Source organism: Ixodes scapularis, unplaced genomic scaffold (genome assembly GCF_016920785.2).
Source record: "Ixodes scapularis isolate PalLabHiFi unplaced genomic scaffold, ASM1692078v2 PGA_scaffold5__190_contigs__length_132052651, whole genome shotgun sequence".
Taxonomy (NCBI): Eukaryota; Metazoa; Arthropoda; class Arachnida; order Ixodida; family Ixodidae; genus Ixodes; species Ixodes scapularis.
Window position 1 is genome coordinate 25,018,186 of NW_024609880.1, and position 19,385 is coordinate 25,037,570.

Consider the following 19,385-nt stretch of genomic DNA (forward strand, 5'->3'; position numbering starts at 1 on the left):
CTCGGTTACAACTACAAATGTGTTACCGACAGCGCAGCAACAGCAAAAGCGACGGCGGTCGATACACGACACGGGACCTTATCTGGATCGTGCCCGGAAAACAAACTGGCCCTAATGTTTCAAGACGACGTGTCCAGCACGGAAGTCGTTTTCACACGGACACGTGTTTGCTCTATTCAGGTTTCCGTGCAGTAGTTCTGCCGCTTTAGATGAAGGTAAACACGGGTTTGCCGCAATGCCGGAAATGAGTTTTCTGCTACACAAGATAAATGTTGGAAAACAATCTTGTCGTTTGGCGCATATGTTTGTTTGCCGCGGTGTTGTTTTCACTAATAATTTTGGTTTCTTTGGGTGGTTGAAACAAGGAATGTTTACTAAAGAACTGCGTGATCACACTGAAATTTTCTTCGGTGTTTTTTAAATGCAGATTATCTTGGCCGATCAAGACTCCAAAATGCAGCTCAGTGCTCTTCAAGAGGCCATGTTGGATTGCCTCAAGAATGACAGCAGCGCAGTCTTTGACTCTGGCGGTGAGTTCGCGTCATACAGGCAGCAATTCATAGTCTTACGTTACACCTAAAAAGCTTTTTCTATTGATGGAACTGTATATTTCGAAAGTAGCGTACTTACGTGGGAACTTGTATAAACAAACGATTTCATCGAGCTACATTCTCAATCCTCTGGCTTTGTTTGGGCAGCAGATAACCTTCAAGACAAATTCTAGAGACGAATGTGAGTTAAGGTTTCCATTGCCTTGAGTTGTTCACCTTCATTTTGATGGAGCGACGCCATCGTTCTCCTCCGCTAACTTAGGCGTTCTTTCGCACGAATACGGCATGTGCATACACCGCCTAGAAACATAAAGGCCCAGGTACAGCCTGCTCTAACTCCCCTCAACGTCATCACAGTAGGGTGACGTCAATTCAGCAACTGGGCAAGGGTCCGACTCCGAGCGTTCTCCTACACGTTGAGTGAACACGAGGTCCGCTTAGACGCAAACACAGCACTCGTTTCTAGTCTGTGTCTGCACTCATCTTACCGTTGTGACGTAAAAAGGCTAACTGCACCGGCTTTTAACTTTAATGAGGTGTTGAACATATCCGTATGTCGTTGGAGAACGAGCAAAGCTGCACAGCTCCAGCCAAAGTCAAGTTTGTTTCAGATATGTGATCGTCCAAGCAGCGCAGTTAAGGTGATTTGCGTGAACACTCGCTGATGTTACTCTCCTCATCCCCACCTCCGCTTACGCTGTGTAAGAGGGTAGGAAACTAGGAACTATGTATTAGTGGAGCCGCCAAGTAGCTGCAGAGGCGCGCGTTTCACGGTAAGATCATATAGGCGCTGGGCAAGGTTTTAGAGCGCGCTACCATTGGTTCATCATCAGCGCCACCATGGCCAAATGAGGGAACACTGGGACGGTTAAAATCGGCAGCGCCGCCGGCGGACCATCGTGTGACTGAGTTATTACCAACTCCGAGCGCTGTGTTCTCGCGCGCTATATTACCGACTGTTTAAAAAAAATGTATCAAATATTTATGCGTATGATTGTATCATTCTAGCATTAGAATATTTTAGTAGGTGCCTCGCTTGATAGTTTTAGACAAACAAAAACGGGAACTAGCGGAACAAAATTAAACATTCTGATATTACGGCAAGCTTTAAGTGAAGGCAAGTTGGAAAAGGCAGTTTCAACATTTTTTACGTTATTTACGCGCCTCAAAATTACAGAAGGGAAAACTTCGTCGAGCCTTCCTCCTATACAAAAGCGGATCTAAAAGCCCCCCCCCCCCCCCACCCCGCCGCCCCTCCCCCACCCTCACCTACTTTTTAATTTGGAAGTGAACGCTTCCCGTATAAATAGCTGACCCGATTTTGAGAATCAGCTTCTTTCCTGTTCCCTAGTCGAGATAATGAAAACGATTGTGGTGTCCAAGGAATCCGTCTTTTGTGCAAGCTGGCTGTAGTTTGAATAGTGTCGTACGCAATTGCTAGTCGCAAGCTGATGCTCGTTCTCGTCGATTTAATGTGCTGTTCTGTTCTACATAGAATACAAATAAACACCGCACGGATAACCTTTTGTGGTGGTGTACGTTCACTCTTTTATTTCTTGAGTAGGCTGTTTTTTAGAAGCGGGGACGAAGTTAGATACCGCATGGACGCGGGTCGAAATAGAACAACTATATTGGGCAGCTCCGCGATCACGCTAAAGGCGCAAACACCAGTTCGCTCTGCAGCCGGCGAAGCGTAGAAAACGCTCATTCCGGCAACGCTCAAAGAACATTGAAACCTCATTCGATCGAGTTGTATCCGCGGAGGAGAGCGCAGTGAGAGTACCAAAGAAATGGTTCTAACCCCAGTTAATGCCGGTTGTCGGGCGGATGAATTCCAAGTATCGAGTCAGATAGCACATCTAGAAATTCAGCTCAAACTGAAAATCTTTATTTCTCTCCGTTTGGAGAGGGGAGACAGATAGAAAAGGGCAACTCAGTTGTTGCTTGACCGAGCCTCTGCCTCCCCGCAGCAGCGAAAGAGGACAGCATGTACATACAAATAATGTTCTTTTTTCACCATCACACTTAGAGCAAAAAATAAACAACATTAGATGGTGGAGGTTGGAAAAGGGTAAAAGTATACACTCTAAAAAAAAAGGTAGTCATAGGTGACTACCTTTGGGGTGGTAAAAAGTTGTCCCAAATATAACGACCCCTAGGGTAAAAATGACGACTCCACACGTAGTCAAAAAGCAGGTAGTGAAATTTGACTACCCCCAAAAGCAACATGGCGGACGGTTAGCGAGGCTCGGATTCCCCGGTAAGGCCTAGCGAACAGCGCGGCTTTTCGGCCGAGTTAGAGAATAGGGCGCATACGCCTATTCGACGTCTTCCAGGCGCCACCAGACACTCTAAACATCCGTCCTTAGACACCGGTACCGTACCTATTAGCGGGGAGGACGGCAGCGTGTTTGCCGGAATCGTCGCGATTGCACCCGACGGCATCTCGCTAGATTGACTGTATTTTTACCGCCGGCGGAGAACGCTCAAAAAAGAAATCGTAACGCGAGGAATGGGTATGCTGACTTTATTGAAGTCAACGTATGCTTGTCGTTTGCGGCGATGAATCGCTGGGCACCTTCGTCGACACGACGGGAGGCGTTCAACTCGCACCAACGCCCCGCATTCTTTTTTTTTTTCCCCTATCTCTTCTTGTTTGGGCCTACCTCAACCGACGTGGTTATCCATTGCTGCCTGCACTTCGCAGCTCTTCGACACAGAACAATAATTTAGGTGGCCGAGTGAAACAATTATTACGATTGTTTTCAATCTGAGAGGCACGTAGGGAGGAGCCCAGTGGACCGCAGAGCCTGGACGGCTGGACCGTAGCCAGCTGTTTGTAGTCAATAGCTACAGGACTTCACAACACTTAGCTTATTGAATCAGGCGGCAGCTTGCGCCACCTAGGAGGTGTAGTAGTAACCGCTAGATGCACTAAAAAAAATACTCTTCCTTCACTAACTCTCCTGAGGCTCTAGAGCTACGTACGTACTGCACCTATGACAACTCATGCGCCAACACACCAACCACGTTACCGAACACTGTTACGGGCACATACATATGAACAGTACAACAAGGCACAAGCAACTGCAACACAACACAACCGCGACTCTCTACTCTGACCACCCAACCGACCCGATTCGTATATATGCCCTACCCGGTTCTGACAAGGATTAGGCAGGTGACTGCCGCTGTTTAGTTGATGAATACAAAAAGTATCTGCAAGTATTATTAGTATACAGTTGTTCTGAGTACTTAGATTGGCCGGCTAGACACTTCTCTTAATCTAACGCTTTGAAAGGCACCATGATATGAAAGTAATCGGCTATAGTAACACCACATGGCATGCTCCCGATCAGTTTCGGTTTCAGATTCACGCAGTGATAAGCTTACTAATGCCATGTTGCCCCATGCTCGTTCCGCGCGTGTAATAGCAGCAAAGGTTACAATAATATCTGCATTCCTAGTCAGTAATCGGCTAGAGGTAACATAATTCTTAGTCTTGTGTTGTTATATACCCCACAAAGCCCAGCGTATCATATTTGCTACGTGGAGTTTGATAACTCAAAAAGTGACAATAAATTGCGTGAAGCTGAGACCATAGCGTTATTATTGTAATAACTCTATGGCTAAGACCAAAGCCTGCAGTATCGGTTTTCATACGCTGACAGAGTTTTCCGATTTGGGTAGTTCAGCAAGGCCCCGCCAGGCTGCCGCTGGCAGCTAGAGCAAGATGGCCGCACGCAGCAGCTCGCTCGAAGGCATACCGTCGGCGTCATTTTACTCGAAAAACAGTAAGCCGTCCTAAATTCGGCACTTTCTTTTTTTTTTTTTTTTGCTCAGAAAGTGTTGCGCAACCACATTATTCCGTTCGCTGTTGTTTTTGAGTCCCGTCCGCTTAGTAACGTTGCTTCAAATTTCTGCGCGGCCTATGCTATCCTGCGTCGCCAATCGCCGCCCCAGCTGAGGCAATACAGGGACATTGGCACCCCGGAACTTCTCGGAGCTGTGGGGTGGAACTGCCTGTCTGTCCGTAGGCAGGTGGCTTCGCTCCGCCTCCTAGCCTGCACGCTGGGTGGCCCTCCTACGCCTCTCCTAGGGTATGTGAGGAAGAATCGCGCCGATAAACTACAACCCCTCCTTGGACGGACGGAGCGTCATAGAAGCACGCTCCTCCCGAGAACCATCGAGCTCTGGCGCTCCCTCCCGAGTGACGTCACACAAGGGACATTTGAAAGCAAAGCGGACATAAAGGAACTGTGTAAATGTGCAACCACCCATCTGAAAGAACTATGATCTGACACTCAATCCGACCCAAATCCCAGTGTACAAAGATTTATATATATTTTTTTTTTCTTTTTTTAAATGTATATATGTCTGTGTAGCGGGTACAGTGGGCCTCTATGGCATGGGCAATAGCCTTTTCACTGTCGCCCGGGTTTTTAGAAACCGAATAAAGCATTATTATTTTCGATACAGTTTGTCGTAATTGATGGCAAAATTTTTGTACCAATTCTGATACGTTTTCTTGGTAAAGCTTTGAATGGTACACGTTTTAACCGTTTTTTTTTTTATTGATTTGTTCCTTCTAATTTTAGGTTCCTAAGTTAGGAACATATTGAACAACATCGTCGCTGGCGAAGATGTCAGCGATTTTAGTGATCTGTCGGAAAGTGACGAAAATTAGTCCCCCCGCCGTGGCTGAGCCCTCTGAGACAAGTGATGATGAAGAAACCGTAGAAAATTCCTTCGGATCATCTGTAGCTTCGTCTTCTCGTCCATACAACAAATGGCGAAAGGAATTGCTCCAAAACAGTCATGCTGAATTTTCCAAAGTATTCTTTGAGCCGGATGCCATAGATTCACCATTGTTCCTTTTCCGCCAGTTTCTAAGGACTGATGTGCTCACTATGCGAGTGGAGCAAACAAATGTGTACAGTACGCAGAAATACGGCAGCTCCGTGACACAACTCTGCAAGAGCTGGAGCAGTATATTAGAATATACCTGAAAATGGGGCTTACAAAATGCCGAACGTCATATGCTACTGCGAGAATGGGATAAGGTATTCTCCTATCCCTGACAAGAGGTCGAGAAATCGTTTCTTGAAGCTGATTCAATGCATGCATGTTGTAAACAACATGGAAACCACCAAAGGAGCGAAGGAGGACAAGTTGTGGAAGATTCGTCCTTGGATTTTATTATTCCAGCACAACCTCTAGAGCATTGAACCAGAAGAGTTCAATGCGGTGGATGTGATAATGGTGTTATTTACAGGAAGGAGCTCGCTAAAACAGTACATCCCAAACAAACCGATGCCGTGGGGTTTCACGCTTTGGGGACGGGCAGGCACAACCGGTGTCCTTTACCAGTTCGAGGTATACCAAGGCCACTCCAAAGGAAACTACATTTTTGGACTTGGGGTGATACTGTCCTGAGCATCTGCTCTGAAATACGTTCAAATGAAGACTTCAAGGTTGCAGCTGACAATTTTTTTAGCTCTTTGAACCTTGTTGAAGGGCTAACGAGAGGAATGCAGTACGTTGGAACTCTGAGGCAAAATCAGCTGAGAGACTGCAAACTCCAGGATGAGAAGACTCTGAGAAAAGTTGGGCAAGGCTCACATGACTACAGAGTTGACAATGACAAAGGAATTGTGGTAGTTCGCTGGTTTGACAGGAAAGCTGTCACCCTAGTGTCAAACTTCGTCTCTGTTGAGTCAATTCAGCAAGTCAAACGGTATGACCGGAAGACCAAACTCCACATTGACATCACACGCCCGGCAATTGTTGGTATGTACAACAGCTTTGGGGGGGGGGGGGGGGGGGATCGACCAGCATAATTATCAGGTGTCGCTGTACAAATACACTATTCGATTGAGGCTCTGGTACACGTACCTCATATATCATGCTACCTTCATCTGTGTCGCGAATGCCTGGAATATTCACAGGCGCCAAAGCCATCAGCTGAAGAAGCGGCCACTCAAGCTGAGAACCTTCATTGCCAGTTTATCAGAAAGCCCAATCTCTACTGGAAATGCGCCAAGAGGATGGCCGGTCAGTCTGCCTTCGCCTCTGATGAAGAAGAGGAAGTTCACGCCAAGTCATCCCCAAGATGACGTTAGAAAAGACGGGGTTGGGCATCTTCCAACTATGGCGAGCAACCGACTTCGATGCAGGAACTGTGTGCCCAGCGTGAACACATTTAGCACGGTTGTGTGCGCGAAATGCATTGTAACTCCGAGTCTGAGCAAGCGACGCAACTGTTTCTTTGAATACCACAAGCCACGAGACTGCAGCTGGCAAGGACGTAGCAGAAAAGCCCAGTGTAGCATATTTGATATGTTCAATAATTTTTTACTGGTTTGAAATTTCATTGTTCTTTTTGTATGAATGTACTTACCTTAGCCATAAATAAAGGCACACAAGTTTCTACAATTTTAATTTGCCTAGAAATATGTTTGGGCTTAAATTTTTCAAGCACTTAAATTTGATTATAATGCAATTAAATGCAAATGTGCAAGCGAGCTGGACAAGAATGACGAATTTAATTGCATTTAATTGCATTATAATCATAACCTTAAAATTGCAAGCTTCACCCTTGTTGGTGTTAGACTGGTGGCGGCTGATAAAACCCGTTTGCTCTACTGATGTCTAACCCCTGGTTAGCTCAATTGGTAGAGCGCTCCACCTGTAATGGAGAGGTCCCGGGTTCGATACCCGGACCAGGCGGATCTTTTCGGTCGCGCACCAGTCACCTAGCTGTGTTTGGAGATTTGTGTTTGTCCTTTGTCCCTCTTGTTCCCCTTCTCCAGGGATTATATTCGTCACTTAAATTTAGTGCTTGAAAATAGGTGACAATTGTAGCGGGCAAACGCTGGCGGCACACTTTCCCGTGTTGATCGTGTGACCGATGAGTCGCTCCACTCGCTCCACTTTAGAATCCCCTAAATTATACTCGTGTGAAAAAAAAAGGATTGGGGTACCTGTAAAAGAAACAAAAACAACTAGCATAGCCAAGGTTTCTTCCTTTTTTTTTGTGCTGCTTTTGGGGAACATGTACACCGATATCAAATTATTTTAAATCTTTCAGTTTTCTGTTGACAACAAAAGGTTGGCACTTTTCAAGTATGGGGACACTTGATATAAACAGTGTATTAAGCTCAAATTATTAGGACATTACAACCAAAACTATACTGTGTATATATATATATATATATATATATATATATATATATATATATATATATATATATATATATATATATATATATATATATATATATATATATATATATAAAGTGGCTATAATGAAGACAAAGTGCTCAGGTGGCAATTGTTTGTATTCTTTTATTTTCCAAACCTGATTATACAATTTTATATTGAAAATATTTTCCTCTAAAAAATAAATAAAACTCATAAGACAACCTTGTAGGTACTTTTGACACATTGTGGAAATGGAAATCTGAAAAGGAGTCCTTTTCCAGCACCGGACTATCAAACTATAATAGTTATAGTAATGATACTTTCAAAAGCCAGAAACAACCCTTTGAATATGAAACAAACCAGAAAACTTACATGGAAACAGGGAACGTTTAACCAAAAAACAATGTTATGTATGCATTACAAACATATTAAGTCATCAAAATAAGCAACATCACAGTCACTTCACCATTTTAAAAAAAGAATACCTGAAAATATGTATGACACAAAAAGGGATATGGTTTACACCAAGCAAGATACTGCGCCATAAAACCAAAGTTTCAACAATAAAAGAAAGTATGAGTGGGTACCCAAAAATAACCGGAATGAATTTCAGGAGGCCGGGCATTCGTAGTACCAGCATCCACCTCTTGCAGCACCCTTCCCAAGTTAGTTTGCCGACCGGCGGCGTCTGCTAAGGATCTAGCGCCATGTTGTGAATTTCCCCAAGCGCTTCAAAATCATTCCTTGTTTTTTGCAATGTCTGACTTGAAGGACCTTCCACATCCATAAAATGATTTCCTTTCAAGACTTTTCATACGGGTGAACAGAAAAAAGTCACACGGGGCGAGGTCCTGAGAATATGGGAGGTTGAGAAGCGGTGTCATGCCAGGACAGTGTCTGCTGAGGCATTGTTGTGATGGAACTATCATTCCCCCTTTCCCTCCTATCGGGGCATTTCTGCCTTACTAAGTTTCGCAAGTGTCGCAAAATTCTCCGGTAAAACACCTAGTTAACAGATTCACCAAGAGGAACAAACTCTGAGTGATCAATGCCCAAATATTTTTGTGTTCTTCTTCAGTTGAGGAGGTTAAAGGTCGCCCAGAACGAGGTTGCTCATCGATCAAAAAATCACCAGTCTTAAAGCGAGAAAACCACTTGCAATTTCTTATTAGCATCTTCCTTGTAAGCTCTCTGAAGCATTACAAGAGTTTCTGGCACAGTTTTACCTAAAGCAATAATTTACAGCCCCATGTTGTTCTTTCATATCAGACATTGAAAAAAAAAAAAAAAAAGATTTTGAAGTGCTTGGAAAAAATATTTGCAGCAGACAATGCCAGTCGGCAAACTCGCTCAGAAGAGGTGCTGCAAAGCGCTGCTAGCGGCGGAAGCTGGTACTACAAACAGCCCGCCTTTCAGAAATTCATTCCGGTTACTTTTGCATCCAACCTGGAACGAATCACTGCACCAAAAGCTTTCGATATATGCCATGTTTAAAAAAAAAGATGGCAACCAGTCAAAGAGGCTCAATAGACCTTATGAAAAATTGTTTGGTGATCTGACAACACTGAGAGCGTCGCCATTTTAATGTTGGCAAGCGTCGTCGGTACCAAAGCACGGTGGAGGCATCAGAGAGAGCCGTACGGGCAGTGTACGGTAGCGCAGCAGCTGTTTTCCGCCTTCTGACCATGAAATGTGGACAAACAATTTAAGCAAACAACCACAACTGTCTGATGAAGCTCTAGGAGGCCTGTGCACGCTGGCAACAACCTCGTCGAAGCAGCGGAGCAAGTCCTTCGCCTTTGCTGTACAAGCTTACACACTGCGGGTTGTCGCCAGCGTGTGCACAGGCCTCCGAAAGTTTCATCAGACAGTTGCGGTAGGTTGTTTAAACTGTTCGTCCCCGTTCCATGGCCAGAAGGCGGAAAACACAGCTGCCGCGCCATCACACACTGCCCTCCACCGTGCTTCAGTACCGACAACGCTTGCTAACATTAAAACAGTGACGCTCTCAGTGTTGTCAGACTACCAAGCAATTTCGCATAAAGTTAATTGAGATGAGGCAATTTTCTCTGTAACATCAAGCAACATCAGCCACAGTATGTGCCCAAATAATGGCAGACTTCGATAATTGGTGCTGCAGCTACCATACTCCATTCACCTCTAAGCTGAGACTGTGGTGGAAGCTACGTCCTCGTTAGATTAGTCATACGCCTCTCTTTTGCCACATCATCACGCTCCCGGCCATACCCACGCGCAAAGAGTTGGATCAGGTGATAAAAGCAGTGATGTGATTGGTCATAGCCATTTTGGAGCAGCTGTTTGAGCAGCCAAAAGTTCATTTTGGAGAAGCAAAAAGAGCTCTTGGAGCACAACCGCACACTTCATTTTCATTTATATCACTGCAAATGTGAGGAGAGATGGCAAATATTAGGAGAACAAACACCAGCTGTTTAGTTGCTTGTGGAAGCACCAGACACGGCAACAAGACAACGACTGATGAAGAACAGCGCAAACGGCTGTGGACGATGATTTTAGGTACGAAATCCCACTAAAAAAATGTTAAAATACAATCATTTTGAGCACCTAGATTTATGTGTCCTTCAAGTTCTAAGGGTGGTTGCAACAAAGCTGCAACTCTTAATTCAGAAAGAAAGAACCCATAAAAAATAAACCTACAAGAGTCCATATATACCTTCTTGCACCCCGTCTCGCTCTGGAGGAGTACCTTTCCCCTTAATATGCAGGTGTGCTGCGGCGAAGCAAGACACGCAACATAGCGACGCCTAATTTGCAATTGTTGCTTCACTGCATTACACCACGCGGTGAGAAGCGCACTCAACAAAGCTAACTAACCCACCAGAACAGACCACGAACACGAGACTTGTTGTGAAACTTCTAAGCACTGTCAGTGCTTGGTGCGAAATCAAATCGAATAGTATGTTATTTGAGACGATTATCGAAAGTCCTGAAAACCCGCACGAGCCTACGCTAACGATTCGCCCCGGCAGCGAGGCCTGCAGCTGTTATATTTTCAGTATTACTTAATTGAACTTAAGTTCTGGTGCAATGTTGGTGCAAATTCCTCACATTTTGATCAAATGTAGCAAGTGTAGCAGAATAAGCACTTAGGCACAGTTTGGCACAATTGGCGCAGCAATCACATCATTGGGTGATAAGAGGGAGGCGGCTGATTGGTCCGGCAGGGTGAACATAGTATAACTGGTGCACACTTTTGAAAAGGGTCTATTCAAGGGTAGCTGACAAGCTGTTGTTGGCTGCAATACAAATAGCAGAAGCGCATACTGCAATGTTCACTTGTCTCCTATGATTTTGATATAGCCTTTGTTCTTCTCATGGGCAACACTGGATCCCACCGCTGCCGGCATGTCGTGGTCGAGACAGGTTAACGACGACAACTGATTCATTGCATACAATACGTGGTCCTGTGGGTTGTCGGGCTGGTGGCATCTATTACATGGTGGGCCTTATCTGCTAACCCTCTTTCGCATCTTTTTGCTGGTGCTTGCCACATGAGGTGCTGTGCTCGGCGGTGGGCACTGGTGTTTCCCACTACAGTTCTAAATCACTATAAAAAAACAAAACAAAAAAACAGGGTGACAAACCTGTAACAATGTAGCAAACAGATTTGTTTTAGGCTGGCTTCACACGAAAAATCTTTTTCAACATTTTGACATTGCAAGGCGAACAGAATTCTGGAAGTTTCACAATCTAAACCAACAAGCACGCCCCCCAAAGGATTGAGGATCCATTCCACCGCCTGGCCATGGTCTGACGAGCAGCTGAAATCTCGTTACATCTTGAAGTAGCAATAGCTGCAATTCCAGTCTCCTGAGTTCACGAGCAGCAACCGCTGAAATAGCAACATGCTATTTCTGGTATGATCACTATCCAAAAATACAATTAGTTCATGCTGCATAGACCCAAACTTTCGGAGTGATCACTTGCAACTATGCCTATGTCTTCTTGCTGATGCACCTAGAACCATAAATTACAAAACTAGAAAAAATTAAAGCAATCAAATTTTGTTGTCAATTAACCTTCTGATCCTGCAGTGATAATGAAATTAAACTACAAGCATATACAGGTTCATTAAAAAAAATATGTTTAATATCTATCTTGAGTGAATTGTTATATTTTTATTGTGAATGTCCCATTCTTGCAAGCACATCTAATGCAGTCGTTGAAATGTGACAGAGACATCTTGGGACATTTGGGATGCGAGTCACCTTATCACGGCCATTGCTAGCCTGGCTGTAAGCATGCCAGTTGACAGTGTCACCAAATGCTTCACCAGGAAAAATACATTTGTCTCCATTCATTTACGCCGGCGCACCCACACTGCCAAATGTTTCTCTCCTAACGGTGTAGACACCACGCATCTGAGAGTATGCATGAGGATCACACCGTCCACACTGTACAGCAGTCATGCCGCACCAAGGGAGAGGGCTGCCATGGGCACGCCGAGATACCGGGTTTGCCGAGACAGCAGAGGCAGCTGTCTCAACTAGTGCTCCAGGTGTCCACAACCATAGACGGGAACAGTCGTCTATTGTTGCCATCAACTGTCCCAATAGGCAGATCTCACTAAGCAATCCACGCATGCGTGATGCCGCTATAACTTTAGTTCACAGGAGGCAGTGCACGAGACAGCCCGTGTCGTCTCGTCACGTGCAAAGCTCCAGCAGATTCTCCCACATGCAGATTAAGTTTCTTTGATGCATTGTGGCAGCGGCGGCTTAATGAAACTGGCTGGTGAGATTGGTCTATTCAAAGGCAAAAACCCTGAGGCTGCTGCACATCCAGTCGTTCCAACCATGCAAAGCCTCTTTGTGTCCAGGCCATTGGGTTCTCATGGGGTGAGATATTTTCATAGTAAAGTATCTGGTGTCGTCATGTCACACCCTGGTGGTTTTCAACACCCATGGGCTATATAATTCCTCTTCACTTTCAAAGAATTCTGTTACATCAGAAAGATGAGAGGTTGAAAACAGGGATGGAGAAGAACGTCAGAGGAAAGGAGTGGTGAAGCAAAGCGACTGACCGAATCGTCCTAGGCGAGCCAACGCAGGACACCTGTTTGTGCTGGGCGTGGGCTGGGGTGGTGTGTTGCCTAACCTGGGTGGCCTTTGAAGGAAACCTAGCCCGGGCTTGGCTCAACTGCCAAGACCCCAGTTTCATCAGACACGGGGACACCTAGCACAGCCAGGCTTGCAGGGGGTCTGAACCCATGCTGGGCTCGGGGCTCATGGTGATTGGTGACACCACTCACCGAACACCCACAAGCGCACAAGTCTCCTGTGGCAACGCGACCCTGTAAAAAGCCATTCAGTACATGAAGTAGATACTGATCAAGCCAAGCGAGAGATACACTTCAGCTGAAAAAAAAATTAAGGCTCAGCTCAGACATATGATAGATGCCCAAGTGCAGTTGTCTGTCAAAACCAATGTATTTTACATGCTTTAAGTGAACTAATAGTTATCATAGATAAACTCAAAGCTACAAAGCAAAATGTACCCAAAATACTGAAAGCTGAGCTAAAGTATGCACAGCTTTCTTAACCAAAATACCTAAGAATGCTTTTATTTCACTTGTCTTTCTAATTAAGTGACATCTCTTTTTCAGCTACAAATGGAATGTGCTCATGTGAAACCTATAACTCCATGCTAAATCTGGGTCATTCCTCCTCTGCAGTGTGCTGGCTTGCTCAAAATAAAATCAGGTGGCCTTATCTTGGTCTCAACAAAAAAAAATTGTCGAGGCTAGTGCTGCCTTAGCAAAGCTTTTTCTTGAAGCTTCCTTAGATAGACCGACTGAGTTACTTTCGAACAAACCAGCCAATAAATAGATTATGGACAGACAGAATCAAGATTACACATTCCACTGAAACGAGTAGCCAAGTGAAATCACCAATTAGCTGAATGCTCAGGCGGTTGTAACCTGCCAACTCAGTAGCCTTCAACAAAAACTCTTTTCATTGCATCAGTAGGCAAAGTAGATGTGAAACACGTGCACAACAAAGACAGGCATTGTATGATGGTTCCCACATGAATCGTAGCTGGCGTCCTATGACACTGTGACATGGCACGTCCCGATGTCGCATTGTGGGGAGCTGGCCGATGCAAGCAGAAATTGCAACCTCACATTTTGGTAATTTCACTGCAGTGTCAGGTGTATGCAGTTTGAATGTTTTTGTGTTCTGCGAAGCTACTGCAAGCACCATGAGTGACAAGGAAGGTGTTGTGATATCACCATCTCAACTACAAACAAACAAAGCATTGCAACAACGACAATGATGCCGAGAAGCGGTGCTAAAATGCTGAAAGGTAGTGCATGCTTTGGTTTTGCTGCATAATCGGTTTTGTTTTAAAGTTCAGAAGGTGAAGAGGAATTGCAACAGTCAGGGTCCTCTGGGGTAACAACCGCTACGAAGTCACATAAGCACTGTGGAAGGTGTTAGCTGTGCCAGGGCTCACGTTTCATAATGACGCACTGTGCCTGTTGTCAGGCGCCCGTCACTATATACCTCAAGCAGTGCGAGAAAGATGTGCGTAGGTAAACAGTAACAGCCAGTCAAGCAGCACCAAAACAGGACCTGGAAGGGTACATGGGCTCATCCAGCTTTGACACCAGAGAAGCCTGAGCCAAGCTGGGCTTTGAAAGGAACCTCAGCAGAATCCACGAAAGAGGACCAGACAAGCCTTCCTTCATGTACGTCACAAAAAGGTGCCTACCACACACTATTAAGTATATAGGAGGTCGAATTTGGGACGCAGTTTTCCCTCAAAATAAGCTTTAGTCACTTTCCATGATCCCGAGTGTTGCTTGGGGTCTCGTGAAATGACAGCCCCGGCAAGTTCTTGCCCACAGGTACCACGACAAATGCCAAAAACAGCACCAAGAATACAAGAACGCACGAGAGGCTTATTTGCATTCACATTTTCTGCCTTGTATAGGAAGGCGACACACCCTTGTAGTGATAGCTGGCAACTGGCAATTGAGCAGGCATTATCAGTATACAGGAGGCTATGCTCCATGACGCCTATCCCTATCCTGGGGCCCTATGTTGCGCTTTTTGGACTCCCACGGTGACTAGGGAGAGGGAAGTGACGTCAAACACGCAGCAAACGCAGATTGGATGTTGATTGGTGAGAGTTGCTGATGACGAATTTCCGCAGAAGAAAACAAAGAAAAAGTGAGCTTTGTTTTCTTCTGCGGAAATTCGTCATCAGCGACTTTTACCAATCCACACTTAATATGTGCTTGCTGCGTTGTTGACGTCACTTCCTTGTTCCTAGCCGCCGTGGGAGTCCACAAAGTGCGACATAGGGCCCCAGGCAGGTCAGTCATGAAGAGCTTGGCACAAACCATCTTCTGGAACCCCGGTGTTGACAAAGACATTTAAGACCATGTAAGAAGGTGCGAAACATGTGCCCAGTCCTGTTAAATGCCCCTGGTGCAGGTTAGGGTCAGCTGATTGGATACCAAGCAACGCTGAACATGGCTTATATTATGTTGTACAGCTGGAGAGTTACGTGATACTGATCGACACAAAGCAGATAGAAGCATCGGCCGAGACCACAGTGGAAGCCCAGTGCGACATCTTTGATCGATTTGGACAGCCAAGGACACTTGTGTTTGACGACAACAAACCCAGATTAATAGTACTGTTTTCAAGCAGTTTTTACAACAGTCATGTACATCACCCCACCACCCCTTTGTATAACCCGCAGTTCATCAAATTATCCGAGCATGCAATATGTGGAGACAAGGGGGAATTTATGAGGTTCAACCTCACAGTTTTTGGCACCAGGCTTGCAAGCACTTCCCCGCTGTTGTTGAAGTTCCACTGCTGCAGAACCTCAGAAAAAGATAGGAAGTATTCTTCTTAACTGTTATTTGGCTACCACATCAGATCCTCGATTGATTTTTGTCTATATGCATTTGGACTCGTCCCCGCACATGGGAGGCAACCATCCTTTTGGTGTGGGACAGACTGTGTGGGCGCGCAGTTTAGGCCTATGGTGGATTCCTGAAATTGTCTGCTCACTTGATGGTATACGAATGACAACAGTAGGCACCTCAAGAGGACAGCACCAACACCAGGCAGATCAGCTCTGGACACAGCTTCCCCACAAGTGGGCCAGCCTACCTGTAGTAGTTTTTTGACGGAGAGGCAACAATGTTGGAGGTTCGGTGGTTCAATCATCAGGCTGCTCCTTGGCAGCAGGAGACATCCAAAAAGCGCTGGTAGAGCGGCCAGGTGATGGGGTACCCTGATGGGAGACGAGTAGTGGCGGGGTTCACAGTCAGCGCGAACCCTGCCAACGACAAAGCAGAGGTGATTGAATTTTAGGTTTAGATTTCATTAATTATAGAGCAGAACATCAGAACTGAAGAATAAGAATGGCAAAGAGGTTCAAGCTCGGACTCGAAATTGCACTCGTAATAGTGCAAATAGTGTCTGTGACAATGTAACAAACTAGTAAAAGCCAATTATTAGATTCTCCTTTCCTTAATTTTTTTTTAAACAAAACCCCAAAAAAGACATTAAGGGGGTACAGAATCAAAACTTGGAATATTTCCAGAACACTTCGAAATAAGTGAAATATGATCCACGATATCTGTAAATGATAATGGCACGCTTGTATTTTTAGCAGATGGCTATATTTTTTGTTCCAACCGACAGATTCTGGCGAGCGCTTCAAAAACAGCCATCGAGTCGGCACGCAAATCTCGGGATATTTACCCGTAACGTCACGCTCGCAACGTCACGGGCCCATACGAGGCCAAGGGTATAGTAATTACGATCGCCGTCACTAGGTGGCGCCAGCTTTATCGTCAGCGCGTTACAATTCTGACAAGTCGGAATGCCCGAGGTACGGTGTACTAGACCTGATACGTGCGCCAAGCGTCGCTCGCTCCCGCACGCCTCCATCGGACACGCCACACCGTGGTGTAGCTCCTGATGGGCCCGTGACGTGAGACATTCCAACAAAGCTCAGACCTCAACTACCAGGTGGTATTAGGACATTTTTTTATTTGTTTTAAAATTGCTTTTCTTGCATTTATAGACGAAAGACTACTGTTTGTGAGCTGCTGCCATGAAGCAGACCTTGTCTACACAAAGAAGTCGCTAAAATGTTGCTTCCGTACCTCATTAAAGCAGAAGGAAAAACTACTGCTCTCCCATTCTTAATATTTTTTTTAACAGTAGCTATAGGAAGACTACAATAATAAAAATACCAGAACACAACACTTATCTTCTAATATACACAAGTGATCAATGAGAAATGATATTGGAAAAACTTCATATCCGAGGAAAGTTTGTCATAATTGAGATAGTCGCAATCAGAGAAAAGTGTTGACTTAATGGCAGCTGTTGTGGTCACAGGCATTTATGATAAAAACGTTTTCTTAGAAGAAAAATCGAAAGAGAAACAATTAATTTCACAGCACTGCGATTCACCGAAAGCGCCCGTCTAGAACGGAGGAGATGCTAGCTCGTCCGCGTACGGGCAGCCATCGATAAAGCTTCGTGTCGCATGCTGGTGCACGCTCGTTCTTCAGCATATGGTTTAGAGCGAAGAGACCAATGAAGACAGCGGCCGTATTGTAAACACCAACTTCTTGGGAGGCCGGAGCTGGGTGGCCATCCTGCGCACTGACTATACTCCATTCATCCCTAAGCTGAAACTGTGGTGAAAGCTACGTCTTCAATGGACCAGTTATACATCCCTCTTTTGCCACGTGATCACACTCCCGCTCATATCCGTAGACCGAGGACTGGGTCAGGTGATGAAAGGGAGGCGGCTGATTAGTTCGGCGGGCAAGCAGTTCCCATTGCAGTCTCAGCTCAGAGCCGTGTTTAGAGAGTGTTTGGTCAGTGCTAGGCGCAAGCAGAGCCTGGGCATGCACCAGAAGCAGAAAGTGGGCTTGACATTCTCTCTTGACCAACCAGAAGCCTAAAAGAATCCCTAGCGGTAGTAGCGAGAAACTGTTTTAACCATAGGTATATGTTGGTGCATGGTTTTAATAAGCACGTAAATGTGAAATGTAGTGACCCTTCATGGTTTAAAATAGGGTGCACAGGATGTTACAATCATGATCATGCAGAAAGATGTAAGAAACAAATGTGCCGCTCAACTATGTTTTGCTCGGGGAGAGTGTGACCGCTCAGACGGTAGATTGCCGGCCTTCGGCGCACGGATTATGTCGATCATTCCGCCAGTCGCACTCTTTCACCATAATTTTGGATGACGTGATTGAAACATCACATGTACCACATTTTCAGTCACCGAGAGTTACTCCGACGCACTTATGAATTTTGTTTCTCGCAACCACCGCCAGGGTATTATTTCCGGCTTCTGATTGGCCACATTCGAATTTGTGAAGACACCCTGGAACACGCCCAGCCTGCTTTCGGCCAATGGCACTTCCTCATTTGTCTCCTATACTTCCCAACAAATGGCCAAACTTTCTACATATATGGAACGGAGTATAGGGCAGCGTGTCTTAATGCAATGAAATTTCGTAAAGTCCAAAACCGGGTACAGCAGAGCGACCGGCCAAGGGGAAAAGATCAGACGGTTTGAAAGGCGTGTCTTGCAAGGCAGACTGGTAAACTGAACAATCACGGGCGTTGGAACACTGTGAAGAACATCAGGGGCTTATTTACTGTCCTAAAAGAACTGAAGGAACACAAGTGTTGGAACACTGCAAAGAACCTCGGAAGCTTATATATTGCCTTTAAAAAAAAAAATGAAAAAACTGAACGAGCACGAGCGCAAGAACGTTGTGAAAAACCGCGGGGGCTCTTTTTGTGTCCAGAAAAGAGTTAAACAGTCGAAAAAACGGGACGGGCCGACAGGCTCGGCCAACGCACCAAAATATAGCGGTAGCTGACGCGCCGAAATATAGTGGTAGCTGACGCACCAAAATGTAGTGATCCTCTGGTGGAGAGGCGACGATGATGGAGGTTCGACGATCCGGCTGTTACTTGGCAGCAGGAGACATCCAGGAAGGGCCGGTAGAGCGGCAGCGCTATGGGGTGTCCTGATGGGTGACGAGGCAGAGGCGATTGACCTTTAGATTTAGGTTTAAGAAATCGTAGAGCAGAACATCAAACCAGAAGAACGCAAACGGTGAAAGAGGCGAAAGTTCGGGCTCGCGCTGGCGCTTGTAAAAGCACAAATAGCGCTCGTGACGACACAACAATCTAGTAAAAGCCAATTACTACGCTGCCACTGAATCTCAACCTGCTACTGAGTTGGAAAGTTCGCGCACTACGTACGTAGAGCCAGGAGATACAACCACGACGGGTGCAGCTCAGACATTCAACCAGTCCGAGATTGATGAAAACAGTACGGGCGACACAGACACATACCTCTGAGCATGTTTACCCTGCCGATCCTCGGTCCCAGTGTTCAATGGTTCAACACGATCAGATATACAACTAATCATTTTTTTAAAATATTCTTTGCAATAAAATAGGTCAGAAAGATATCCTCACCTCAGTTCAGCAAACACCCACGCCGCTTGTTGTTGTTATGGTGCCACAGCTACACGCTACACCCCACCACGGTCCACGGCTGTCGAGACCAGTGTTGCTG

General features: G+C 45.5%; 1 protein-coding gene across 1 annotated transcript in view; it reads left to right on the plus strand.

Annotated features, from left to right (window-relative positions):
• The first annotated feature begins 489 nt into the window (after positions 1–489).
• Positions 490–19,385, plus strand: part of LOC120841730 (parathyroid hormone/parathyroid hormone-related peptide receptor-like) — a 327,477-nt gene continuing 308,581 nt past the window's right edge. Inside the window, exon 1 of the mRNA XM_042293968.1 lies at positions 490–530. The gene's annotated coding sequence lies outside the window, so the exon portion shown is untranslated. The remainder of the gene's footprint in view (positions 531–19,385) is intronic.